Source organism: Oreochromis niloticus, linkage group LG12 (genome assembly GCF_001858045.2).
Source record: "Oreochromis niloticus isolate F11D_XX linkage group LG12, O_niloticus_UMD_NMBU, whole genome shotgun sequence".
In the NCBI taxonomy this organism is placed as follows: Eukaryota; Metazoa; Chordata; class Actinopteri; order Cichliformes; family Cichlidae; genus Oreochromis; species Oreochromis niloticus.
The window spans coordinates 2173658-2200566 of record NC_031977.2 but is presented as its reverse complement, the minus strand read 5'-3'; the positions used below and the strand labels follow the sequence as shown (position 1 = coordinate 2200566).

Here is a 26909-nt window from a genome sequence, read left to right as displayed (position 1 = left end):
AGATCTCCGATGTTGTTCCCGGGATCTGCTGGAGCCACTCGCCTAGCTTGGGAGTCACTGCGCCTAGTGCTCCGATTACCACGGGGACCACCGTTACCTTCACCCTCCACATCCTCTCGAGCTCTTCTCTGAGCCCTTGGTATTTCTCCAGCTTCTCGTGTTCCTTCTTCCTGATATTGCTGTCATTCGTTACCGCTACATCGATCACTACAGCCGTCTTCTTCTGTTTGTCTACCACCACTATGTCCGGTTGGTTAGCCACCACCATTTTGTCCGTCTGCATCTGGAAGTCCCACAGGATCTTAGCTCGGTCATTCTCCATCACCCTTGGGGGCATCTCCCATTTTGACCTCGGGACTTCCAGGTTATACTCGGCACAGATGTTTCTGTACACTATGCCGGCCACTTGGTTATGGCGTTCCATGTATGCCTTGCCTGCTAGCATCTTGCACCCTGCTGTTATGTGCTGGATTGTCTCTGGGGCATCTTTACACAGCCTGCACCTGGGGTCTTGCCTGGTGTGATAGACCCCAGCCTCTATGGATCTTGTACTCAGAGCTTGTTCTTGTGCTGCCATGATTAGTGCCTCTGTGCTGTCTTTCAGTCCAGCTTTGTCCAGCCACTGGTAGGATTTCTGGATATCAGCCACCTCCTCTATCTGCCGGTGGTACATACCGTGCAGGGGCCTGTCCTTCCATGATGGTTCCTCGCCTTCCTCCTCTTTCTTGGGTTTCTGCTGCCTGAGGTATTCACTGAGCACGCTGTCAGTTGGGGCCATCTTCGTGATGTATTCGTGGATGTTTCTTGTCTCATCCTGGACTGTGGTGCTGACACTCACCAGTCCCCGGCCCCCTTCCTTCCGCTTAGCGTACAGCCTCAGGGTGCTGGACTTGGGGTGAAACCCTCCATGCATGGTAAGGAGCTTTCTTGTCTTGATGTCAGTGGCTTCTATCTCCTCCTTTGGCCAGCCTATTACCCCAGCAGGGTACCTGATCACGGGCAGGGCGTAGGTGTTGATGGCCCAGATCTTGTTCTTACCGTTCAGCTGACTCCTCAGGACTTGCCTGACCCTCTGCAGGTACTTGGTGGTTGCAGCCTTTCTAGCGGCCTCTTCATGGTTCCCATTCGCCTGCGGGATCCCCAGGTACTTGTAACTGTCCTCTATGTCTGCAATGTTGCCTTCTGGTAGTTCAATCCCCTCAGTTCTGACTACCTTCCCTCTCTTTGTTACCATCCGACTACACTTCTGGTAGTGTGGATCAGTGAATCGATGTCTCGTTCACTCTTGGCATACAGCTTGATGTCATCCATGTACAGGAGGTGGCTGACAACCGCTCCGTTTCGTAGTCGGTATCCGTAGCCAGTCTTGTTAATGATCTCACTGAGGGGGTTCAGGCCTATGCAGAACAGCAGTGGGGACAAAGCATCTCCTTGGTAGATCCCGCACTTGATGGTGACTTGTGCTATGGGCTTGGAGTTGGCCTCTAGTGTTGTACGCCACATCCCCATTGAGTTCCTGATGAAGGCTCTTAGGGTCCTGTCGATCTTGTACAATTCTAGGCATTCCAGTATCCAGCTGTGGGGCATTGAGTCATAGGCCTTCTTGTAATCAATCCAGGCAGTGCACAGGTTGGTCAGTCTGGTCTTGCAGTCTCGGCTGACTGTTCTGTCTACCAGTAGCTGGTGTTTTGCGCCTCTGGTATTCTTGCCAATCCCTTTCTGTGCCCCGCTCATGTATTGACCCATGTGCCTGTTCATCTTAGCCGATATGATGCCTGACAGGAGCTTCCATGTAGTACTGAGGCAGGTAATTGGTCGGTAGTTGGATGGGACCGGTCCCTTCTTGGGGTCCTTGGGGATCAGGACCGTCCGACCTTCGGTTAGCCATTCCGGGTGTCTCTCGTTAACTAGCAGCTGGTTCATTTGTGCTGCCAGACGCTCGTGGAGTGCAGTCAGCTTCTTCAGCCAGTAGGCGTGAACCATGTCGGGCCCTGGTGCTGTCCAACTCTTCATACTGGAGACCCTTTCTTGGATATCTGCCACTGTGATGGTTACTGGACCCTGTTCAGGGAGGTCGCTATGGTCTGCCCTCAGATCCACTAGCCACTGAGCATTGCCGTTATGGGTTGCGTCCTTCTCCCATATGCTCTTCCAGTATTGCTCCATCTCCAGCCTTGGTGGTGCTGTTCTCTTATTGTTCCCTTGCCACTGAGAGTACACCTTTGCTGGTTCTGTGGAGAACAGCTGGTTTATCCTCCTGCCTTCTATCTCTCTGGTGTACCTCCTCAAGCGGCTGGCCAAGGCTGTGAGTCTTTGCTTGGCAGTTTCCAAGGCCTCAGGTATGGACAGCTTGTTGTATTTCTTATGCACCTTCTTTGTCGCGCCTTTCTGCAATTCCGTTAGTTGGCTAACCTCCCTCCGTGCTACTTTGATCTTGATAACTTAGATGAGGAGAGTACTATGTTAGCTGTCTGACTGTGAGGTACTGCAACAGCAGAGGGCACCAATACCCCTTGGAAGCGTGTAGTCCACCAAACCAACGAAGAAGACGATGGCGCCACTTCTAACGGTCTAAAGGGAGCCCAGCTGCACCCTGCCCCGAACCAACAACCTTCTCTTTCAATGTAAGTATATCATTAGACTTGAAACATATATCAGCTGTAACAATAGTTAGCTTAGTCAGTTTTCTTGTTGCATTGAAAGCATTCCTCTGTTACAGGCTTAGCTTTCAGTCCTGTTTAGTTTTTTGGAAAGTTCATGCTAATGCAGCAGGTTGAAGATTTTAGCTAGCTTTACTGTGAAATAAACGCCAGTTTAATTTACCAGGAGCAGCTAAAGACAATGTTCCTTTTTGATTTCTGTGCCAAGTCAGTGAAGTCACTGAGGGGTTATGTATTTCATTGCAACCTGCTTCTGCCATCCTGACCATTGTAGAGGAAATTTAAAAAAATATACGAGTTGGGTCAGTCATATACTCTGAATAAGCTCACTATACTTCTTAAAACTAAAACAACATTATCTGATGAGGGTATTTCCAAGCTTTGTGAGGCGGTCAAGGGATCCAGAAATGTGTAACAGGTGAGGAATCAGCTGAGTCTTCATCAGATGTACTGTGTGACATTAGTGATGGTCAGATATTCAAAAGTATTATTATTATTATTATTTTTTTTTAACCAAAATCCATTGTGTTTCAAACTACTGCTATACCAAGATGCCTTTGAAGTTGTTAATCTTTTAGGTTATGGAAATAAATAGATAAAACTGTAGTTAAAGGAACCTTGTTTTGCATGCTGTAGATAATTTGGGCTCACATTGCACTGGTGGCTTCTGCTTTAGTCGTGGAGCAGAATACACCATAGAGATGTACAACTCTCCTGTTGAACACCTCAAGACTGAAGGTACACCAGATATAGAAGGAGTAAAGTTTGAGTCAGTTTTCAACTGTTTAAAATATTTTCACATCTGTCAGCCAGGTTTGCCATTTTGATTAGGACACAAGATTTTTACGGCATTTTGTCATATGATGTTGCGCTGTTTCTTAAATTTTTTTGTGAAAAAAAAAAAAAGAATGGTTCACCCACCCATTCTGAATTAGAGCATTAAACAGTTTAAATACTCTGACTCTGATACCTCTTCAAAGCTGTGTGAGATCAGTCCTCAAACAAACTCTCAGCACAGTTAATACAAAACTGGAACTTTTTAAGGCTGTTGCCTCTCATAATTGATGACGTGGTGGAATGGAAGATGGAGCAGATGATTTTTACCCCACTGCATCCAGACTGCAAATGAATCGCGCATGTGCGAAGCCACTGCTGGCATATGATGCGCAGCAGAAGAAGAAAAGGACCTGTGAGGCTCAGTAACAGAGATTTTATTAGAAAACTACAGACATTTTACGCTGAAAAATATAATTTTTTTCCCAGTGCATCATGATAACTTCATTTCAGTTTGTTTCTTTTCATCAGCAAATAAAAGGAGGTTACATATAAGCTACTTTTTTTATTGCTCAAAACTTGTCTGAATACAAACTGCACTTGTTGGTCGACTGTGATGTATGTGGTTGAAGAAAACAAATTGCTGTTATTTTTAGGTTGTACAGTCCTGATCAAAAGTTTTAGACCATTTGAAAAATGGCAAAAAATCATATTTTGCATGATTGGATCTTAAGAAGGTTCCAAGTAGATCTTCAACATGCAACAAGAAGAAATAGGAGTGAGGCAAAACATTTTTTGAGCATGCAATTTATTAAAAACAACGCTTAAACTGAAACAGGCTGTTTTACAGCTGATCAAAAGTTTAGGACCACACCTCCAAAAAACATGGGTAAACCCCCAAAACAGAAAGTTCCAAACTTGAACTCAGTAATTAATTGGTCCGCTGTTCTTGTTGATTACTTCATGCAAGCGTTTCCATGAGGTGAGTGGGAACATTTCTCCAAGTGGTGAAGAGGGCCACGTGAAGGGCGTCTACTGTTTGGAACTGTTGTCCATTCTCAGTTGGATTTAGATCAGGGAAAGACGCAGGATGGTCCAAAAGAGTGATGTTATTCTCCTGGAAGAAGTCCTTTGTCCTGTGGGCAATGGGTACTGTAGCGTTGTCCTGTTGAAAAACCCAGTCGTTACCACACAGATGAGGGCCCTCAGTCGTGAGGGATGCTCTCTGCAACATCTGGACATAGCCAGCAGCCTTTTGACACTCCTGCACCTCCAGAAGCTTCATTGTTCCACTGAAGGAAAAAGCATCTCCCCAATCATTGTGGCACCCCCTCGTCTGTAGGGCGTAGAAAACATCTCAGGTGGGATCTGCTTGTCATGCCAGTAAGGTTGGGAACCATCAGGACCATCAAGGTTGCATTTTTTTACAGGAGAAAAAAAAGGTTATATTTTTTTCTCATCAGAGAATTAGTTTTTGAAGCCCTTCAGTCTCAGATGCCATTTGATGGTTATGGGGGTGCAATCGGCACCACTAATGGCCTTAATTCGGGTTGAGGATTTTTTTAGGTCTTCCACTTCACGTTCCATAACCCCCAGGATTATTTAAGAAATGACCATCTTAACTGCGTCCCACCTCAGCAGCGATGGCGCGCTGTGAGCGACCCTACTTATGCAGTTCAACAAGCCGACCATGTTCAAAAAGGAAAGTTTTTTTGCTTTTGCCATCAGAACATCCTGACAGTCTGACTACCTGACAGAAAATGACAATGAATCCACAGTTTTGCACAGATTTGGCCTTTTAAAGGCATGTGGTCCTAAACATTTGATCAGCTGTAAAACAGCCTGTCCCAGTTTAAGTTTGTGAAATGTAAGTTAAATGTTTTGTCTACCTTCCATTTCTGTTTGTTGCATGTTGTTGGAACCTTGTTAAGATCCAACCATGCAAAAGATGATTTTTTTGCCATTTTTCAACTGGTCTTAAACTTTTGATTGGGACTGTATTTAATAATCGATTCGATTCTTCTGAATGGATTAAGAATGCTTTATGTCCGCATTGCAATGCATCACAATTGTAAATCATTACACGATTAATTGTGTCAGCTCTATTAGATGTAAGATTGTATATTTGCTTTTGAAATGGGCAGTTTGCTTTATTGTGCTTTGTATTTGCTTTCAGACTCCAAGGAAAGAACGCTAATCTACACCGAGCATCTGAAGAACAACATGCAAGTCCTCCAGCACATTGAATCCAAAACCTGTTCCAGATCCTCAGACACCATCAGAGACTGTTTTGAAAGCCCTCTACTATCAGGTCTGGATAAAAAGAAACTTTGCCAACCACTGCAAGTATCAAGTGTTTTAAATTTTGTTTGACTGTTTATTATGTACTTATTTGTTTTTGGTTGTATTAAGTTTGATATTAATTAGATCAGTGCCTTTTTAGTCATTAATTTGATTATTAAATATTGTTTAGGGCAGCACGGTGGCACAGTGGTTAGCAGTTCAATTCCACCATCAGGCCGGGGTCTTTCTGTGTGGAGCTTGCATGTTCTCCCTGTGTTTGCGTGGGTTCCCTCCGGGTACTCCGGCTTCCTCCCACCGTCCAAAGACATGCAGTTTGTGGGGATAGGTTAATTGATTAATCCAAATTGCCCATAGGTGTAAATGTGAGTGCGAATGGTTGTCTGTCCCTCTGTGTTACCCCTGTGACAGACTGGTGACCTGTCCAGGGTGTACCCCGCCTCTCGCCCTATGAAAGCTGGGATAGGCTCCAGCGCCGCGACCCTGAAAAAGGATAAGTGGAAGTGAATGGATGGATGGATGTTAACTGTTTAATTTAATCATTGTCTCTACTGGTTTTTATTAATGTTTCTAGCAAATTATGACAAAAAGTCAAAGAATGTAAGTTTTATGCCAGTTAGCTCTATTATGTTTATTACCTCATTTGTTGGACCTTAATTTTTTTAGACGACATTCTGGCTGCAACAGCTGCCAATAATTTCGTGTAAATATGAACTTTTGAATAAAAAGGCATGTTTTGTATTATACAGCTCTTCTGTGCTTTGTCAATAGGAGACGGTAAACAAGCTTATTAAAATGTATTTTAACTGGTTTACTTTATATTAGTTTTTTATTTCAATGTAATAATTGTACAAAAACCAAAGTTCACTGTGAATTTTACATTTATCAACAAGTATACCGTTATGTATTCTGCATTATCACTATATTTTCCACGGTGAAATTCTGCCAACCACAGCTGCCAGTATTTTACCGTAATATTCAACTTTTTAATATTTATTTTATACAGTTTCACTGTATTTAACAAAGTAAGACTGTAATCAGGTCAACAGAATGTCTGTTGTTTTCACATGAATTTATGTTTAAATTCAGTCATTTACTGTAAAAAAAAAATAAATTATTATTTACTGTGAAATTTAAGATTACCGAAACAGGATACCGTTTTGTGTTCTACATTTACAATTTATTTTTTTACGGTGAAATTCTGGCAACCACAGCTGCCAGTAATTCACCATAAATTCTACAATATTTTTTTTACAGTGTAGGAGTGTTTGGACCCAGAATTGGCCAATAATGTCAAAATTAACAAGTGAAATACTTAGCAACCTAAATGAAAAAACTATAATTCATATGTCTGAAAAGGTTTACATTCAATGAATCACCCATATTCCAAAGAAGTGAACTCTCCGGAATGTCTTAAGAAAAAAAACAAGTACAGTTTCAATAACACATGTATATCTCAGAATACCACATTCAGGCACTAAACTTTCATATCCCTCTACAGCATAGCGTTGCCCTGAGGCAACAAACCACATTTTCATGCCTTACACTGGCCCTTCAAAAAAAAAAAAAAAAATCACTTTTTTTTTTTTTCCAAATAATGCTACCACACACATCTCTTTCCAATAAAATGATGAGTTGAAGGTGGTGTGACTTTCATTGGGGGGGGGGAGGAGACCCCTTTCTGCAAGCTGCACTACATGAGAGACATCTCCATTAGGAGGTAAGATAAAGATCACTATTTTACATGTTTATACTGAAATAAATGTATAATAAAAAATACCTGTATGTGCACGAATATGTTAAGAAGCATATTTGATTGTTTGTTCTACTTTTTAAAATTTATTTATACAGTAAAACTGTTAATTTTCATTCGTTGCCTCAAGGCAACACTGCGCAGTTAGCCCAATTTTTTTCAGGCAATATAATGCATTTGCATATGTTTGTACAGATGTGTTTGTGTGATGTGTTATATGATCATAGTATATGTTTTTTCCTTTACAATCTACTCATAATTACAGGACATGGATGTAAATACCTTTTATGGAAGGAAACCAAGGGAATGTGCATTTTCTGTCCTCAGAAAGTGAGGACAGTGAGCTTTCAGGGAGTGACAGTGAAGTAGAGTAGTGGATCCCTAAATGAGGTTTGAGGGACACTTAGGAGCTCAGGGGTCAGGGGTCAGTTGGTAAAGTAACTGTGCCTGTGTGTGTGTTAGTGCCCACATAGCAAGCAGGTCTGGCCAGGATCTGGTATCAAGTCGGCACTGCTGGCTGACTTCTGGCATGATAAGACGTATGTCATCCAGATGTGGGTCAGGCCTGGCATAGATGGCATTGTCTATGTGATGGCATGCCATATCTGGCTTGATTGTGGCTTGGTTTATGTGGCCCAGGCCTACAGAAAACAGGTCTGGCCCAGATCTGGCATCAAGCTGGCACTTCTGACTGACTGGTGTTTTGGCAGAGTGTATGTCAACCGGATGTGTGCCAGGTCTGGCAATGACGCCACTGTTTAGGCAACGGCATGCTATATCTCAGGTTGTAGAACAGGTTACAAACTGATCGGAAGGTTAGTGATTCGATCCCTGGTTCCTCCAGTCTGCATGTCAAGAGTGTGAATGTGTATGAATGTAGTTAGGAAGCACTCAGTTAAGCGAAAGTGGGTGAATGTGGCATGTTGTATAGAGCACTTTGAGTAATCTGGGAGAGTAGAAAAGCGCTATCAGTCCATTCACTGTCTGAACAGAGTTTCGGCATGTTACTTTTGCACTGTTTTGCATGTTCTGGCACATGTTGTTATTGCATGGCTTGATTAAGGTACACATTAGGCTGACATCTGGGGCCAGAGCTGAAACCGTTCTGGGCCAGCACAGGGCCAGCAGTGTGTCTGCAACTGGCCCGTGGCTGCACACCACCTACAGATGTGTAAGCACATTGTGTGGGCCTGATCCGGGCCATACCAATTTTGCTGTGTGGGTGGGTGGGTGGTGTGTGTGTGTGTGTGTGTGTGTGTGTGTGTGTGTGTGTGGTCGTGTATTACTTATTGTTGTGGGGACACAAATTTCTTTACACACTCACATTGTGAGGTCTTGCCTACTTTATGGGGACAAATTGCAAAGTAAATCATCAATTTTAGGGTGAAGGCTTGAGTCAGGGTTAGGGTACATGGGGTTAGGGTCAAATGTTGGATGTATTTTGGTGTTTTATTATTCTGTGAAATGTTTACATTGTTTATTTGTTGTTTATTTATTTGTTCATCCTTGTTGTACTAATACAACTTATTATAGAATAACTTAGCATTTTACTACCCTTGTTGCACAGTGTTGCCTTGAGGCAACAAACCAATATCTTTTGGGGTGTGGGGGGGGGGGGGGGGGGTCAAATTTTATGATTGATATATTATTAGTGACCCTAAAGCTCCCCCAAAATAGGGAGCAATATTTTTTTCCCCAAAAATTAAAAAGTCATGCAGTAGAGGGATATGCAGTGTCAGGATTGAGTGTGTAGGCGCAAATGAAGGACACCAAGGACGAAACAAAAGTGAGGCTTTAATCGCTGATAGAAAGAGTCCAAAAGTAAGCTTAAAGCAAAGGTTGGTCGAATCACCAACTCAGAGGAAAATAACGACACTTAAACAATTATTAGAGTCCAAAATAAAAAAAAAAATCCACAAGAAGCAGTGGAGCTCATGAAATAGTCCAAAACAGAATATTCACGAAAAACACTGGCGCTCAGGGAACAGTTCACAAACAGTTCAGGGAGCCGGACTGGAGGTTGACAGCACAGGAGTCCAGGAAGAAACAGTTTAGGGGGCCGACAGCATGAAAAGCGGCAGTGCCACAGGTGACAAAACATTTCAGGATGCCAGCCACATGGAAGGTGGCGGCGGCGACAGAGCAGGTCAGGAGGCTGACCGTGTGGAAGGTAGCTGCAGTGCAGGGGAAGCAGGTTAATGGCCTGGAAAATGGCCGGTGATGATGTGGTGTGGTGGATGAATTTGGCCGTGCTGGACGTAACAAAAAGTGGCTCAGTGTTTCAACATTCGGAAGGAGGAACTGCTCTCACAGCTAGAGATTGACGAGTGCGATGGAAGAAGGATCGTTGAGTGCGAGAGGAACTGACCTGAAAGATAGGATCATGGCAAAGCTTGAAACTTGGATCCTCCGTAGCCAGTTACCAAGACTACGTGAAGTACCCTCAGAAGATCTCCTAGATGATGTGATTGCAGCACTACGGGCGATACCTACCGTGACCAATACAGAGACTAACCAATTGATCTACACTACAGCAGCAGGATTCAGTTGAACACCCACAAGGAGCAGTACATTCCATGGAGAAGTAGACTAGAGGCCAAGATCAAGGTAGCACTGAGGGAGGTTAGCCAACTATCGGAGCTGCAGAAAGGTGCAATGAAGGAGGTGCCTAAGAAGTACAGCAAGCTGTATATACCTGAGGCCTGGGAAACTGCCAAGCAGAGACTCACAGCCTTGGCCAGCCATTTGAAGAGATATACCAGAGAAGGCAGGAGGATAAACCAGCTGTTCTTCACAGAACCAGCCATGGTGTACTCTCAGTGGCAGGGGAACAATATGAGAACAGCACCACCAAGGCTGGAGACTGAGCAATACTGGATGTAGAGTAGACATCCAAGAGGAGCTGAGGAGTCAGCTGAATGGGAAGAACAAGAGCAGGGCTATCAACACCTGCCTGTGATCAGGAACCGTCCTGGGATAATCAAGATCAGGAAGCTCCTGACCATGCATAGAGGGTTTCACCCCAAGTCCAGCACCCTGAGGCTGTATGCTAAATGGAAGGAAGGAGGCCAGGGACTGTTGAGCGTCAGCACCACAGTCCAGGATGAGACAACAAACATCCACGAATACATCAGTAAGATGGCCACGACTGTCCACGTGCTCAGTGAATACGTCAGGCAGCAGAAACCAAGGAAAGAGGAGGAAGAGGAGGACCCATCATAGAAGGACAGGTCCCTGCACGGTATGTACCACCGGCAGATAGAGGAGGTGGCTGATATCCAGAAATCCTACCAGTGGCTGGACAAAGCTGGACTGAAAGACAGCACAGAGGCACTAATCATGGCAGCACAAGAACAAGCTCTGAGCACAAGATCCATAGAGGCTGGGGTCTATCACACCAGGCAAGACCCCAGGTGCAGGCTGTGTAAAGATGCCCCAGAGACAATCCAGCACATAACAGCAGGGTGCAAGATGCTAGCAGGCAGGGCATACATGGAACACCATAACCAAGTGGCCGGCATAGTATACAGAAACATCTGTGCCGAATATGGCCTGGAGGTCCCGAGGTCAAAATGGGAGATGCCCCCAAGGGTGGTGGAGATTGAGCCAAGATCCTGTGGGATTTTCAGATACAGATGGACAAAATGGTGATGGCTAACCAACCGGACATACTAATGGCGGACAAGCAGAAAAAGACAGCCGTAGTGATTTTGAATGACAGCAACATCAGGAAAAAAGAACACGAGAAGCTGGACAAGTATCAAGGGCTCAGAGAAGAGCTCGAGAGGATGTGGAAGGTGAAGGTAACAGTGGTCCCAGTGGTAATCGGAGCACTCAGTGAAGTGACCCTCAAGCTAGGTGAGTGGCTCCAGCAGATCCCGGGAACAACATCAGAGATCTCTGTCCAGAAGAGTGCAGTCCTGGGAACAGCTAAGATACTGCACAGGACCCTCAAAGCTCCCAGACCTCTGGTCGAGGACCCGAGCTTGGAGGATAAAGACCGCCTGCAGGGGTGAGCGGGTAATACATATATACCGTATTTTCACGACCATAAGACGCACCGTACTAAAAGGCGCAGTCTCAGTTATGTGTGCGGTTACTGTATTTAACACACACATAAGGCGCACCTGATTATAGGGCGCATACAAGTATGCGTATTTAAAAATAAAGCGGGAGCAAAACTGAGTTTGGTACTCACATTTTTATTCCCGTAATCGTCATCAATCAAACCCATCGAAGTCCTCATCCTCTGTGTCTGAATTGAACAGCTGCGCTAAATCACCATCAAACATGCCAGGTTCCCTTTCTTCACTGTCAGAGTCACTTTCCGTGCCGTGCGGCTCCTCGGAAATAATGCCGGCTTTTGCGAAAGCTCGAACAACAGTGCCAGCAGACATGTTAGCCCAAGCATCTACAATCCATTCGCAAATTGTGGTGTAACTCGCCCGGCGCTGCCTTCCACTCTTGGTGAAACTGTGGTCTCCATCGGTCATCCATCGCTCCCACGCCGCTCGCAGCCTAACTTTGAACAGGCGGTTCACACCGATGTCCAGTGGTTCCTTTGTCAGGCCTCCCGGAATGACAGCAAGCTCACAGTTCATTTGTTTCACTTGTTTTTTCACATCGGCTGTGAGATGGGCACGCATAGAGTCACAGATTAAGAGCGATGGTGATGCGTGGAAAAAACCACCTGGTCTCCTTACATACACCTCCCTCAGCCACTCTTTCATCATTTCCTCATCCATCCAGCCCTTTTCATTTGCCTTAATGATGATTCCTGCTGGAAACTTCTCTTTAGGCAAAGTCTTTCTCTTAAAAATCACCATAGGCGGCAGTTTCTGTCCATTAGCATGGCAGCCAAGCACAACGGTAAAAGAAGACTTTTCGTGCCCTGTTGTGCGTATCGCTCCTGTGTGACTCACCGGGATGTCGAAAGTGAGCGGCACCTCGTCCATGTTTGTGATGTGGCTGGGCTGGATGTTTTTGTCGCCGATGTGTTTGCTGCAGTAGGAGCGGAAGATGGCCAGCTTTTCATTATAATCCGCTGGAAGTTGCTGTGCTACCGTAGTCCTGGTCCGGATGGAAAAATGGCACCGTTTCATAAAACGAAAGCACCAAGACGGGCCTCCTTGGAAATGTTCAATTTTCATTTCTTCTGCTAGTGAAACTGCTTTTAGCCGAATGGTGACCGTCGAAACGCTTCTCCCACTCGTTCTTTGCTCGATGATCCACCGCTCGAGTCTTTCCTCCAACTTGGGCCACCTCGCCTTATGTCCGCGGAAACTCAGCTGCGTTTTCTTGACCTGCCGGAGCTTGTTTTCTAGCTTCCTCCACTTGCGAACCATCGATTCGTTAATCTTAAATTCCCTCGCGGCTGCTCGATTTCCATGTTCCTCCGCGTAGCTGATGGCCTTCAGTTTAAACTGTGCTTCGTAAGCGTGTCTCTTTGCCATTTTCAGGGTTGTTAAAACAACGATGTTCTGCATAACGCACATACCTGTTCTTTTATACAGGTATGTGCGATGTATATACCGGTACAGTCAACGCCCACACTTCACCCTTTAGCATTCTCATGGTGTTCTCTACTACATCCTCATTACAACACACAGGGCGCACTGCACTATAGGGCGCGCCGTACTTTTTGAAGAAAATCTAAGACTTAAGTGCGCCTTATGGTCGTGAAAATACGGTACATGAGTCAACCCTCAGCTCCTCCATTCCCCCTGCAGAAGTATTCTTGGGTAAGATACTGAATCTCAAAGTGATCAAGCGGATGAAATCAAGTGAATCTGTCTGTGAGATTAAAAAAATAATGCTTAAGGCAGGGGTGCCCAATCCCAGTCCTCGAGAGCTACTGCCCTGCAGCTTTTAGATGTGTCCTTGTTCCAGCACACCTGAATCAAATGAATGGCTCGTTATCAGGCCTTTGCCAGACTTGATGGCATGCCGAATTGGTAATCCAACTATTTGATTCAGCTGTGTTGGAGTAGGGATGCATCTAAAAGCTGCAGGACAGTAGCTCTTGAGGACTGGGATTGGGCACCCCTGGCTTAAGGCATAAAATAAAGTGCCCTGTGAATGAAGTGAGGCTATAGAAAAAATGCCTTAAGTACTCAGCTAGAATAGAAAAGCACTATGTAAGTACTAGCCAATTTAATATTCATTTAATATTAAAATTGTTTCAAGGTCTTTCTTCTGGTGCTTTGTTTCTACTTGTACAAGAAGTTCTGAACTGACCAAACTGTAATGTTAATGATGTTTATTCAAACACAGAGGTAAGGCTGAAGGTCATTCTTTAAATAAAAATCAGTCAGGTACGTCTTGATGCATGCTCAATCATCCAGGTAAGTCAATCTCCAAAGGTTGATTCTGTTCATCTGGACGTTTTCAGTGGGAGAAACATTTTGTCACTCATCAAAGTGACGTCTTCAATCTGAGACTGAAGCATTAACATTATTCATCTTGTTACAGTTCAGTATTCTCCTGGGAAACCCTAGGTTGTGTTATTTTTAAAGTACTAATTACTGTTTGAGCATGAAGACGTTCATTACATTTCAGTCCAGTTCAGCTGCTCAAGTTTAACATGTTCTGTATAAAAGTTCAAATTTTGCCCTGAATGTGCTCGTAAAGTCCAACCTGTTCAACACAGAGAGATGGATGTATGCCCAATGATAATCCTGCATACAGGAGGAACATCATGGCTTTTCTCAGATTTAACCTGAGCCTTACTCGAATGATGAAAGTGTATGTGTGTATGTCTGTCCCTTAAACCCTCCTAGAGATGTCAATCAATCTGGATGAAATTTGCTATATAAACTGCCTGGGGAATTAAGATTATCAACCTTTATACAGGTTTGGGAATTATTTTATTATTATACCACTTGAATTAAAGAAACTATGTATATTATGTGTAGCTGATCTCAAACCAAACATCAACAATATATCTATGTTTTGTGTATGTTGTTGACATTATGTCTCCGTTATGTTATGTATATGTTGGTTAATACATTTTGCTAAACAATTGTTAGTGCAGCGAATCTTGCAAAATTGAAAGTTTTTATTAGTGGAGAAAGACATTACTCATGGGTGGAGTGTAGCAGGCAAGGATTTTCACAAGTGCTTGCCAGTGTGAACCATATATCATGAGTGTTACAAAATGCCTAAAGTGCTCTGACCGCAGAGATGAATTTCAAATTAAAAAAATGTAATTCTTTGTTATGCTTTTAAAAGAAGAAGTAATGCTTTTGCACATAAATTGTGTGTTCTAAGAAAATAACCCTTCACACGATCCAAAGGCAACAATCTTGATTTATTTCCCATTGTGAGGTCAGTTCTGCAGGGACAGTCAGATTTATGTTTTCTGATAATAAGCCAAGTGAGATCTAGTGATTGCCACAGCAAAGGAATGTGTGTTTGCATGTCTGAAACAGCACAAGAATCCAAGGTAAACAGGTAATGTTTATAATATGAAAATGCACATTTACACTATCATATATTTTACATACTATAATCTATATTTTTATATGGATTAAATGATATAATCAAAAGTTTAAATTTAATGAAAGAAAATGATCACCCAGCTCTAGATAGCATCTTTCACCATATGGAAAAGAAATAGTAAAAACTTATAAAAGATTTGCATAAGATGTGGCCTACTTCATATAGTGAATCATATAAGGCTTATATGATTTACTCATGAAAGTGGCCACTTTCTCATTACTTTCATATATTGTTGTAGTAAGTATCCAAAACATACAAGTTTCATTAATATAATTTTTCTAGGGCTCTTATATCTGTTTTCACTCTTGTATGCTTTTCATACAAGTTTCACACAAAACAGATACAAACTTTATAAGATTTATATATATCGTTTCCATATGGGTCAGCTCATTGCTTTGGATTCACAGCCTGCAGCTTTTGGCTCAGTGTGATCACACTCATAAGCCTAGTTTGCAACAACAGGCAGCCGTTTTCAACCATAAACGATGAATCCACTGTGTGCAACTAACTCAGCACCAAATGTCAGACACAAAAGGAGTTTTCAGCTGCTAAACTGGAGCAGCAGAAGCTCTCACAAGGCAGATAAGAACTAAAAGTTAATCTACTAGCCAAGCAGCAACATGGCTTAACTTTGGGAGTAAACTATGGTTAACTTAGCAGAGCGTTTTGATTAGTAGACTTTAGACTACACAGAATACGGACATGAAAAGTGAAGCAGGGGGTGGTTCCTGTCGTTGGATAAAGAAGTCTGAAGCAGCTATAAGGAAATCTATGGTAAAACATGGCTGTAGCTCAGAAGGTGGACCAGGTCCAGTTACACTCGCAGTAGCACAGGAACAGAGCGGGAGGGAAAGAGAGAGAAAGAGAGCCAGGGACAACAACGTCACATTAGAAAGGTATCCGGTCTTTAAGTCTGACGTCACTGGCCGTGTCTAGGCTCAAACTCAGCTGCAGGTCCATAAATCAAATGATCACTGTGGCATCACTGAGAGTTGAAAAACTATCTAAAGTCTTTCATCTGTAATAAAATGATCAGCATTCTGCTTTACTAGGTGTAACAATTGAGTTTATCATCCAGGCATCCATGAAAACGAAACGGAATTTATGACGTTTAACGGAGTTAGAAATTAGCAGCAAGTTAGCTCGCTAGCTTCCATCTAAATACAATATAGCATGTCCTGATTTTGGAAACAAATTCAAATATACAGCTCTGCTATCACTTCCAACATAAATGGAGACAGAAAACTAAACAGCAGTGACGTTTGTAGGGTTACTGAAGTTTGGCTAGCAGTATATAACGATGTGCTACGTGACCGCTAGCGACACAGCTATGTTAGCATAATATAAACACGCAAACTTTATTCCACTTGATAAAAGTTAACGTGAGTTTTCTCGGTGGTCAGGAACAAATGTAATCTCATGGCAGGATGCTGTAAACGGACCAAACTTCAGCCAGGAGAACAACAGATCCACAAGGATGAATTGGGTTAGTCATTCATATACTGCTGCATGGGCTGGGCTGTAGCTACATCGTAAGGTTTTAAAAACTGAGCTTTAAAATGATTAGTGGTAATAAAAGCCGAGGGAGGTCAACAGTGATCACTGACTGTTTTTAGGAGCTTTTTGAGATTAAATAGAAGAAAATACAAAACATTAAACATGTTAACACAAAAGCCATATTAAACGCAGACTACTTTAGGCCCGGAAGCAAGATTCGTCACGTCATCACTTAAAGACCGGATAGTAATCATCCACAACTATTTTCAGTTGCGGATGATAAAGGATTCAGAAAGTTTATTCATGCAGGCCCATATGACAGAGAATGTGCATCTTCTTTTTGTTTTGCATATTTTAATTTATATTTAATTGTGTTGTGGTTTGCAGTGTTTTGTGTTGTTTCACTTTAAATTTGTTTAAAAGGAAAAAGCTGAAAATTTAAATAGCTAAAAGTGAAAATGTAAATTGTTGTTTTTTGTATTATATGATTTATTTATTACATTTTATGTGGAGTGACTAAATAAAAGTATATTTACGGTGGCCCCTAGAGACAAAGCACGTACAAGCTCCAAAACACGTACGAGCTCCAAAACACGTAAAAAGTCCAAAACACGCACAAACTCAGAAGCACGCACAAACTCCAAAACACAACGGAGGTGCTCCAGGATGCTAGGGGCAGTGTTGAGCTTTTGTTACCAAGTTGCTACACAAGCCAAGAAGTACCAACGACCGGATTTGGTGTGTGGTAGTAACAGATAAATGAACATTTTTTAAAAATTATTTGAATATATATATGAGTGCCTGTGTATAAATACACAGGCACTGGAGTTTGTACGCGTTTTGGAGTTTGTACGTGCTTTGTCTCTAGGGGCCACCGTATATATCTATATGTAAACATATAAGTAAAACCATTAGTAATTTACATTAGTCATTTCTTTTGTGCATAATTTTATATTGTTGTTGATAATAAATTAATTAAAGCAACAAAACCACCTAAAGAGCTGGTTGGGAGCCGAAAGATCCGGCTCTTTTTAGTGAGCCAAGCCAAAAGAGCCAGTTCTCTAAAAAGAGCCGGAATTCCCATCACTACAGTCCATGGTTTTTATGTCTCACTTTAAACAGCTAAAATGGCCAAAACACTAACATCAAACTTCAAATTGGATGAACAAACCACTGAGAGACACTATGGTTATTACATACATCTGTTATGTACACGTCATGATTTGATTCATGAATCAAAACTGACCTCAGGCTGCCTTCTGTTAACTAATTTAAACTAACATTTGCTTGGATGGTAATGTCAACTTGCCTGGTAACTTGGCGAAGTGACTAAATTGGCCACTTTCATTTTTAGCTTGATGCCAGATGCATACCCTATAGCGGTGGTGTTTAGAACGCCACTGCTATACACTCATACTTGGCTAGAGCTTGTTGAGCTGAGAGGCATGCAGCTGTTTCTGGTTGTCCCTGCCTGCATTTCTGTAGGCCACTGCCTACAACTAGCAAGCTGGCCAACCTTACTGTAGCTTGTTTCCTGGCTATATTGTAAAATTATACTGTTATAAAAAAGATAAGCATACAGTTAATATCAACCACCTTTTTACTATGTGCAGGATGTCAGGAGGGCCTATTTGTCTGTTGAAATGCTTTGTGGCCATCTTTGTGAACTTAAACACATTCACAAACATCCTCTGCATAGAACTGCTTGGTCTTATGCGGAGGATGTATTAAATAAATTGTATTACATGCATGCTAATTGCTAATTTTGAAGTACATCTTAATAAACCATCAGACAGTAAAGATAGCAGAGGTAAAGGCATGTAGCAAAGGTTTCAAAACCTATCTAAGACAGGAAACACCTGTTACACAAACTCCTAGGACATGATCACACCTATAGGTTTTAGGTCTCCTGTATTTATTCACAAAACCTAACCCTAGCCCACACTGAATGAGAACAAATTTACAGCAGCTGGAAACAGTATTTATAGCCAACATAGTTACAGGACCAGCTAAACATGGATGAACTGGTTACACCTGAAATTGACATTTTGATGCGTCACATGAGAAGTAACAAGATTCTGGCCCCGTGTTGACCTCCTGACTTCCATTTAACACATTTGGAAGTCAAATTACTTTGATCAGATTTGAGCTCATTTTTAGTGAAACAGCCTCTTGGCTGTTCCTGTGTTACTGTTTTGTTGTGTGCTGGGATATTAACACAATGTTCAGGGGCTTTTCACCTTTTCTTATCCAAAACACCAAACACACAATCTTAACATGACCTTACTCTCTCATTTCTAATCTGAACCAGTCTAAAGATTTCCAGGAAAGACCATATTGTACATACGTGTTGTGATTCTTACTGGTAGAACAATCAAACATGGATTTTAACACCACAGGGAAACAAAGATTCCTCAGAACAGAAAGAAATATGGGCTAAAATGTTCCTTTACGGTTTCTACAGAGAGGAACAACCTAAAAGAGCCAGCAGAAAATCCTGCTGTTGTGAGATTTTAGAAGTAATTTCCCAGTTATAATTATAACTTGGTGTATACCAATCCACAGAAGAGACAGGAAATACTAAAGTAACAGTCCACTTAAAAACATCGTAACACGTTCCAAATGTCTATAATGACAACATTGTTTTGTTGTTTTGTGCAAGCTGTTAACTTTAAATTATAGCCTATAGTTATGATTTAAAGTTAGGCAAACTCTATTGGCTTTGTGAGTAGGTGCATGTAACATTTACAGTGGTACTCTCATCATTTGATCAAGTAAAACTTCAAGTTTTGTCTCATATTTACAGTGTAATTAAAGGCCGGTCCGTGAAAATATTGTCGGGCATAAACCGGTCCGTGGCGCAAAAAAGGTTGGGGACCGCTGTCTTAGAGCACATATTAAAATAACAGACAAACTATTCACAATGTTGCAACGATTATCACTAAGGTGCTGCACTTCTCTTGGGTCCCCACGAAAAATTTCCTGCTGCCATCTCTGATAGACATACGAATGTGTATATCTATTATAGTAGTTGCTATGGTAAGGATTAAGCACAGGGCACTACAGCGAACACAGAAAGCATTCTTGGCCACCTCCTGTATGCTTGCTTACTTGCACACCAGACTGTGACCCACTTACAGATGCGCCATCATACTGTTAGCCAGCAAGGTCTGTAGTCCACCCCATGTTCCTCTTAACAACCAATAATCCTGCTGGTAAACACAGCAGCGTCCAGTCTGTGTGCTTCTTGAAACCCCAGGAAACTCTAATGTACATTATAGTACGTATGAAAGAAATTTGGTCCAATTTACTGACATCCTCAGTCCGTCTGTAATGACTAAAAACTGTACACTCTCTAACCACGTGTTTTATCTCCCCAGCAACCATTTCAGCCAAAGACGATAGGATTTTATTCTGGATTGTTTTGCTGGTGAACATTTTTGGCTTTTTGTTCCGATCTCCTTTTAATTTTTTCTGTTTTATTTATATACCCCTAAAATCCCAATAACAGTCACCTCAAGGTGCCTGTAAGGTAAAAACCGTACAATAATACAGCCACAGGGTGACAGGGTTGCAAACCATGTTCAACATTTCTAGAAGAATTGTCCTCGGTCTGCTCTGGCGTAGCCGGCAGCCAGCGGAGCCTGCAGGCTTGTCACTGCAGCCCACCGTGGGCTAAAGCAGGACTTTAAACCTGTTATACCTTTGAGATAACAAAGGAAAAAATGTAAGGATAAGCTCTGGTGGAATTGTTCTATGTTTGGATTAAAAAGGTATTAAGACACATTCCTTTAAAGACTGATTCAAAGAAACTCTCTCCAAGTTTGTTGGCTTGTTTTTGAAAAGATCATTAACTCATGAGCTGTTAAACAAGTTGCCAAAGTCTTTAAAGATTCAACTAAGCTTCCACAAGTCTCCACTGGCTACCTGAATGGTCAGCTTCTGGAAAACACCCTGTAAAACACCACAGAGGAAATGACTCACCTGGTTACCAGTTCAACACTGCTGATCCTGGAAAACTGCCACTTACCTTCTTATTTGCTGTTGTTGCTTGTTTTCATTTGTGTTTTAGTTTTGTTGTTGCTCACTTTTTCTGCTGCGATCGGCTGGGGTGAGACAAGGAAAACAGGACAAAAGACATGCTGTGAAAGAGAGCCAAAGATTAATAACAAGTATGATTCAGTGCAGAGAGGTCTATTAACACATAGTGACTGAAGAAGAAACACCCAGTGCATCATGGGAATCCCCCAGCAGCCTACACCTATTGCAGCATAACTATGGGAGGATTCAGGGTCACCTGGTCCAGCACTAATGATATGCTTTAGCAAAAAAGGAACGTTTTAAGCCTAATCTTAGGAACAACAAGTAGGCCTGCAGTGTGAAAGCGAAGTGCTCTAATAGGGTGATATGGTACTACAGGGTCATTAAGATAAGATGGGGCCTGATTATTTAAGACCTTGTATGTGAGGAGCAGGATTTTGAATTCTGGATTTAACAGGAAGCCAATGAAGGGAAGCCAAAACAGGAGAAATCTGCTCTCTCTTTCTAGTCCCTGTCAGGACTCTTGCTGCAGCATTTTGGATCAGCTGAAGGCTTTTCAGTGAGTTTTTAGGACATCCTGATAATAAAGAATTACAGTAGTCCAGCCTGGAAGTAATAAATGCATGAACTAGTTTTTCAGCATCACTCTGAGACAGGATATTTCTAATTTTAGAGATGTTGCACAAATGGAAGAAAGCAGTCTTACATATTTGTTTAATATGTGCATTGAAGGACATGTCCTGGTCAAAAATGACTCCAAGGTTCCTCACAGTGTTACTGGAGGCCAAGGTAATGCCATCCAGAGTAAGAATCTGGTTAGATACCATATTTCTAAGATTTTCAGGGCCGAGTACAATAACCTCAGTTTGATCTGAATTAAGAAGCAGAAAGTTAGCGGCCATCCAGGTCTTTATGTCTTTAAGACATTCCTGCAGTTTAACTAATTGGTGTGTGTTACCTGGCTTCATGGATAGATAGAGCTGCGTGTCATCTGCATAGCAGTGAAAATTTATGCTATGTCTTCTAATGATGCTGCCTAAGGGAAGCATGTATAATGTAAACAGAATTGGTCCTAGCACTGAACCCTGTGGAACACCATAACTGACCTTAGTGTGTGAAGAGGACTCTCCATTTACATGCACAAACTGGAGTCTATTAGATAGATATGATACAAACCACTGCAGTGCAGTACCTGTAATACCTACAGCATGTTCTAATCGCTCTAATAGGATATTATGGTCAACAGTATCGAACGCAGCACTGAGGTCTAGCAGGACAAGCACAGAGATGAGTCCACTGTCAGAGGCCATAAGAAGATCATTTGTAACCTTCACTAAAGCTGTTTCTGTGCTGTGATGAGCTCTGAAACCTGACTGAAACGCTTCAAATAAGCCATTCCTCTGCAGATGATCTGTTAGCTGTTTGACAACTACTCTTTCAAGGATGTTTGATATGAAAGGAAGGTTGGAGATTGGCCTATAATTAGCTAAGACAGCTGGGTCTAGAGATGCTTTTTAAGTAAAGGTTTAACTACAGCCAGCTTGAAGGCCTGTGGTACATAGCCGATTATTAGAGATAGGTTGATCATATTTAAGCTTGAAGCATTAATTAATGGCAGGACTTCTTTGAGCAGTTTTGTAGGAATGGGGTCTAAAAGACACGTTGATGGTTTGGAGGAAGTAATTATTGAAGTTAACTCAGAAAGATCAATTGGAGAAAAAGAGTCTAAATGAATATCAATGGTACTGATAATGTTACATCTGTCAGATAATTATGTATATTTTTTCTCTAATAGTTTAAATTTTATTTGTGAAGAAGTTCATGAAGTCATTACTAGTTAACGTTAAAGGAATGGTTGGCTCTGACTTTTTGTCAGCCTGGCTAAAGTGCTGGAAAAAAAAAACCTGGGGTTGTTCTTATTGTCTTCAATCAAGAGTTACTGATGACATTTTGATGGCTTCAGATGCTGGAAATCATACCATTCTGATTTGGTTAGATCTGAGTTCAGCTTTGTTGAGTTTGTAGTGACCCTGCGATGTTTAGTTTGTATATGTTACCTCAGTTCTTACCTGTATGCAGATGGCATTCAGTTGTCCTTTTCTTTGCAACTAACACGTTTTTACATACTTGTTATTTTACTTACCTGTTTGACTGCAGTCAAATATTTTTAAATTCTAATTTGAATTTAATTTGATCTTAAACTCTAACACAGCCTCTTATCACTGTTTCAGATAATGACACCCAAGTATCAAACAATGCCTTGGTTCTCCAAGTTGCTGTGCAAAGTCTAACTCTCTTTATGCTGAAGTTATCAGCTCTCCGTCTTTAGACACTCATGTCAGGAAGCTGACTCAGTCCTAATCTAAGAATCATTGCCAAGTTTGTGTGCGCCATTTCTAATGAGGAATTGGTGTAACTTGTTAATGCGTTTATCTCTTCTCATTTCATCTAGTGCAACTCCTTATTTACCTGACTCAACAAATCACCTTTAAATCTTTCCACAGTGCAGCTGTATGTCTTAACTAATTTTAGGAAGAGATAGCACATCTCGATTCATTTTAAAATCTTTTGACTGGCTCCCCGTTAGCTTTAGAGTCAATTTTAAAATTCTTGTGTTACCCTTTAAAGTTTTGAATTGTAAATCACCCCAGTGCATCTCAGAGCTTTCACTGACCTACTCTAAGTGTTCCCTTCAGTCTGCAGAGCACACGCAGGTCTTTGTGCTGTGTTTTTTGTGGTGTATGGTACTTTGTGACCTTGCCTGTGAAAGGTGTGGTATAAATAAACTTTACTTATTAATAACACAACAGATAGTATAACTAATCAACAGAGACAGTCAGTCAGCACTCAAGGAATGTTCAATGTAACAGTTTCTATAGCAACAACATGCTGCATTCCAACAAGCTAATGTTTGTATCTAATGAATGATCTTATGGCCATGCTTCCTCTAAACTGTATCCGTCTCAAGTGGACCCAGTTTGAGACATGTTATGAGATGGGTACAAGACTTCAGAGTTGCACCACTGGACTTTAGTTACTTCCAGCATGGTTTTGTGAGAAAGAAAACTGGCTCACACACAGGCAACAAAAACACATCACTTCCTGTGAACTTTCCTTCCTATTGAGGAAAGACCGGACACAGTAAGCTGACTACAGGCTAAAGAACTGTGTCCTGTATTATTTATCAGGTGATATAAAACCATATAAAATCACAGATTATTTGTTTGATATCTGAACTCCACAAGCAGTATTTTTACGTTTTCAGAAATCCAGCCTTTGCAATTTCCTGAGCATACAACTCAGACAATTCCTCAGAAAGAATGTCCTGGAATTATTCAACCTTCTGTGCACACCCTGCTTTCCTCACTGTTTTACAAGTGAAATGAAGTGTGCTCTGCCAACATCTGGCAGTAAATCTACTTTCATATTTGACTGTTTATGATTCAGCCTGCTGTGATCCACCACATGATTCCTGTCTTTGAGAACGGCAGGATGCAGAAACTGGATTCCTCTCACTGATATGCTTGGCAAGATCATCTTAGTGGGTGAAATCACAGCTACGCCGGAATTCTGGCCGTCTCCATTCCTGTCCCCTGTCTCCAGAGAAAAAGTTTCAGCTCACTTTTATCCCTAAAGCTGGGATTTTGCATGTGAGCTGAGGAGGTAAGGCTTAAGGAGGCTGTGAGGCCTCCACATGAAGATGACCACAAGCTGCTTTCTTTCGCTCTGTTCTCTTAGATCAGTGCAGGAGACCACATGTAAAAGGGCAGGGATGACTCACTTTTGTTTTTCCTAACTCCATCTACATTTACAGGGTGTCGGTTACATTCCAAATTAATTGGATTCACCGCATCTTGAGTACATATGATAATAAATGAAAACAGTACTTCATTTGAATTCTAGAGCTGATGGGAGATACGTCAGCCATCATAATCCCGTAAGCAAAGCATGAGTCACCATGAACATATAGCCTATTGCACCTTATGTTTCACAACATGGGCAGCAGCCCGAGTTGTCTTATGTCACTTCCAGATGGTAATTTGACGTCTGTGCTGAATATTTGTCCCTGTGGGTCTGGAGGCATGATTTGGACCCCTGCACTGGTGTCTGTGTGAACCAACCACGAAGAGGGGATTACACAGGATCTCTTCCCTTTTGACCTGTGGGTGAAATTGATTTAAGCAGCGGTTGGCCTCAATGCATCATCTTTGCTGTCAAAAGTATGTCATGCTTTTACAAAGCGTCACTCTTCAGTGTGGTTTATTTTCAGCACTTTAAAGCTGACCAGGTTTTCAAACATTCTGTGCAGAGGCCATGCTAAGCAACACGCTGAAATTTCAGCACACTCCTGTATGCATATCTGCACTGAACAGCCTCTATTTGACCCAACATGTCAGCAGTTGCTCCTCTTCCTTGCATGTCACTCACAATCTTTTGCCTCTTCACTACCAAATATCAGCAAAAGACACTTTCACACAGTCCAATAAATGTTCTTGTTTCCTTATTCGAATCCAACGCTCTTTGGTTTCAAAGTATACTTTTAGCTTCCTTCATTCCTCTTTTTTAGGAGAAATGAGTATGCACATATACTCAGAGTGAATTTTACTAGTCATTCATAACTTTTGGTTCGTTTACATTAGTAAAACACGTGCCACTTGGGAACCGCTGGACTTGGTGATTTGTGCTAACTGACTGGAAATGTGTCTTTTTCTGTTTTCTACCATTATGGCTGTTTGCACCATCAGTCAAACGAGAAACTTAATCTTTTTAGGCTTCATCTCTGTATTGATTTGAGAAGAACAAATACCGAGTATAGTCCTGGCTCAGAGTATATGAAATAAAGACAGCTGCCTGTTTTGCACAGTTGGTACCAAACACAGCACAAAGCTGATGAATGTTAAGAAAACTGAAAGCTTGCTGTAAATGTGCTTAGCTGTTTTTGTTTTTGTTAGCCTGCAAATATAAATCTAACACTTCAGTCCTGTCAGTGATGCATTCCACATACAATTAAAAGCAGAGACTCTTCAGTCCACTGAATTTCCTTATTTATTCTAATCTGACAGTCTGCCTGCTCGTTCCTTCTCTGCATTGTTTGTGTTAAGCATGTTTAGCTAACATGAAACCCTGAAACAGTCACAATAATAATGCTCCTAAACTAGGAGAAGTGTTGGCAGGTCTCCGGCAGCTTCCTTCTCATGAAAAATGTAATAAAAGCCCAGTTATATGGTGTGGTCCAAAAGTGGAAGCCCACTAAATCAGCATGGATTAAACAAGTCCAGTTAAACCGGGTAACCTAGCATAATCAGACAATGTTCCAAAGAGCTTCTTATAACAAAAGGATTGTTCTTTTATTTTTTGGTTTGTTTTTAACAAAAGTGCTTTACACCATTTTCATATAAACACACACACACACACAAACACACATCTGTGGCAGCTGAGCAGCCAAGCAAGTTTCTCACAGCTGCTGTTGGGAACAACTCGAGGTTTTCTGTCTTTCCTAAACAATTGGGATAATTAAGGAACTTGGGATTGCCAACCGTGCATTACTTAACAGTCCACCTCTGCCACACAGGTAACTTGAGTAATAGAGCAAGATGACAGAGATACTTGGTTTTCTAAGTCTTCATATCTTAATTAAATGTTCACTGGGGTTGAGATAACAACCCCAACAAGATAACAACACTTCTGTGTTCTTTAATTCAAGTGTTTCTTTTGGGTACACTTCAGTTAAACAGATGCAATATATCACATGACGCCTCTCTCTGCAGATGCAAACCAAAGGGACAAGCCTGTCTGCTTGTCCTGGAGAGGCAGGAAACAGACCCAAGCATGCAGACTTGGAGGCAAACATGAAGAAGAGAAGACTGACCTTTTTTTAAATGGCAGCAGCAAATCCACAACAACAGTAGAAACAGAAATTAAACTAAACTGAGGGCTTAAACACACATGAGACAATCAGGGAAAGAGACATAGCTAGGGAAAGTAAGGCACAGGTGAACAGAGTGAGTTAACGAGCAAGAAGGAAGCAAAACAGGTCAGGAGACTATCAAAATAAAACAGGAAACTAACGCTGAGACTGAGACACATGAGTTTGACCAACACAAATATAAGTGGCTCTGCTTTCACTGCTTTGAGATCAGTTATGATCTGCATATTACACGTGCAGAAGTGCGGTCATTGAAAATGAATAATTATGGTTCCTAATGAGGTTGTGACAATGAGACCTAGGACAATATCTTGTCCAGGAAATCTAAGGGTTAACTAAAAAATTAAGGCTATGCAGGTTTAAAAATACAAGAAAGGGAGAGATATGGTTTCAAATATAGAGCTAGTATTAGGAGGCAAACAAGCCCTCTGTAATTTTTCATCTTAACAGACCAGTC

The 26909-nt window shown here is 41.8% G+C and overlaps 1 protein-coding gene across 7 annotated transcripts in view; it reads right to left on the bottom strand.

Annotated features, from left to right (window-relative positions):
• LOC100691674 (uncharacterized) overlaps window positions 1-26561 on the bottom strand; it is a 44446-nt gene extending 17885 nt beyond the window's left edge. For 3 of the 7 annotated variants that reach the window (XM_005472898.4, XM_005472899.4, XM_019366085.2), the window contains exons 1-2: window positions 26396-26552; window positions 20516-20627 (exon numbers count right to left, since the gene is read on the bottom strand). The gene's annotated coding sequence lies outside the window, so the exon portion shown is untranslated. Of the gene's footprint in view, window positions 1-20515; window positions 20628-24506; window positions 24687-26395 lie in introns of all 7 variants that reach the window. The other 4 variants (XR_003213233.1, XR_001225337.3, XR_269611.4 and 1 more) reach the window with 4 other exon arrangements.
• Window positions 26562-26909: the final 348 nt, after the last annotated feature.